Raw genomic sequence first — 2,500 nt, 5'->3', positions numbered from 1 at the left:
AGGATTAGCCTGAGAGAGAGAGAGAGAGAGAGAGAGTGAGAGAAAGTGAGAGAGAGTGTGAGAGAGTGAGAGACAGTGAGAGAGAAAGAGAGAGAATATGGGGTTGTTTTTGTGTAAGGTGTATTTGTCTGTTAGTGAGTGAATGAGTGTATGTGTGCATGACAGAGTGAAGGGCATAGCACACATCCATCCTACACACACGCACACACACACACACACACGCACTTATGCTACATCACGACCCATAATAAGCTTCCCCTACGCACACCGATATACTGACCATGGTGTGTGTGTGTGTGTACATTCATTACGGCGTGATGAATGCCCATAGTTTTGTGCGTGTGTGTGTGTGTGTGTGTGCGCGTGTGGCCTGATTCATACTACATACCCCCCCAACCCACACACACAGACAAACTCTCTCTCTCTCTCTCTCTCTCTTTCTCTTTCTCTTCCTCTCTCTCTCTCTCTCTCTTTCTCTCTCTGTGTCAGTCTGTCTCAGTTCTGATTGAGATATTCAATATTCATGTGACTGACTTCAGTGTATGAATCATAAATATGAATGTTTTGTCTCCACATCATTAGTCATTTTTCTGATTATGACTGTGAGCAGAACACAAAGGAGAGAAGTCTGCAGCTCTTTCTCTCTCTGTTTCTGTTTCTGATTCTGTCTCTATTTCTGTCTCTGTCTCTGTTTCTGTCTGTCTCTCTCTCTGCCTCTCTCTGTCTCTGTCTGTCTGTCTCTCTCTCTCTCACACATACACACACGCACTCTCTCTCTCTCTCTCTCTCTCTCTCTCTGTTTCTGTCTGTCTCTCTCTCTCTCTCTCTCTCTCACACACACACACACACACACACACACACACACACACACAATCACACCCCCCCCCTCTCTCTCTCATACAGACACACACACACACACAGACAGTGAGGTCTGATTTTTTCAGACAGGTGCTGTCTGACAGTGGAGGGCTGGAGGAGCAGTGTTGGGATAATGGTTTATTCTGGACTCGGCCACTGGCCCACGTCACCTCAGATGGTCCCAGGTCCGAGGCCAGAGACAGCGAGGATACAACATACCACTTTTTACCAAATTAATGAATCCCAATAAATATAATGAAAAAATTGAACACAGTGTTTCTGAAAGCAGGGCTCTTTCACAGGTTGCTACGGTAAATTTTGTCTTTTGTTTTTTATCCGTTTTGTTATTTTGTGTTAATTCTCCCACAGGAGAAATAACATTTTTACACAACTGTTGTGAACACTTGTAAACACGCACGCACACAAACATACACTCGCTCAGACACACTAAGCATTGTCTGACCAAACTGTGACCCGTTATGTGTGTGTGTGGTCACGTGACAAGGCCAGGTGGAGTGTGACAGGGCGTCTGGCAGCATGCCCCAACCCTGCCCATGTCTGTCAAATATTTCGACCAATGAGACGCTGCTTTTCCTCTGATTGACACAGCAGGAGAGTAGGCATCATCCCAGATTGGCCCAGCACCTGCTGCTTTACAATATGTCCCGCCCGCCCATCTCAGAGTGAACAAAAGAACGCTTATTCACACTCCAACATCCACCCCCCCCCCCCCTCCATTTCCACAGTGCTCCACTACCCCTCTGTTCAGCTTCCCTCCTTTATGTCTGTATATAAACACACACACACACACACACACACACTCACTCCTGCCAGTCAGCTGGTCTCTATGGACTAGAAAGCACAGGGGAAATTAAACCAATCCTTCAATCTTCACACCAATAGTGAACATACAGCATACTTCATACACACACACACACACACACACACACACACACACACACACACACACAGAGCAGACTGAATATGGAGGCTTTGCAGTTTGAGTCTAATTCGTGCTGAAGCTGTAGACGGGGAACAGACTGTAGGAAGACGTGTGATAGGTTCTGCTGTCTGCGTGTTTTTTTTTCCCTCAGTGTTTTTACTGCTGTTTACGCACGCTTCATAGCAGCCAGAATAATATATTTAACAATAAAATATTATGTGGGTGAAGAGAGAGACCCCAAAAGGGTCTTTAAAACATTAGCAGCGCAACACAGGAAGCTAAACGCAGACCAAGACAAAACATATGAAACATCACATTAGACTGTACATAAAGGGGTCATAAAAACAGCAGAAAATAGGAACGTGTGTGTGTGTGTGTGTGTGTTTTTGTGAGTGAGTGAGTGAGTGAGTGAGTGAATGAGTGAGTGTGTGTGTGTGTAGGTGTTTGTGTGAGTGAGTGAGTGAGTGTGTGTGTGTGTAGGTGTTTGTGTGAGTGAGTGAGTGAGTCAGTGAGTGTGTATGTGTGTGTGTGTGTGTAGGTGTGTGTGTGTGTGTGTGTGTGTGTGTAGGTGTTTGTGTGAGTGAGTGAGTGAGTGAGTGAGTGAGTGTGTATGTGTGTGTGTGTGTGTAAGTGTGTGTGTGTAGGTGTTTGTGTGAGTGAGTGAGTGAGTGAGTGAGTGAGTGAGTGAGTGAGTGAGTG

Source organism: Chanos chanos, chromosome 16, assembly GCF_902362185.1.
Source record: "Chanos chanos chromosome 16, fChaCha1.1, whole genome shotgun sequence".
Lineage (NCBI taxonomy): Eukaryota > Metazoa > Chordata > Actinopteri > Gonorynchiformes > Chanidae > Chanos > Chanos chanos.
This window is presented reverse-complemented; position numbering follows the sequence as displayed.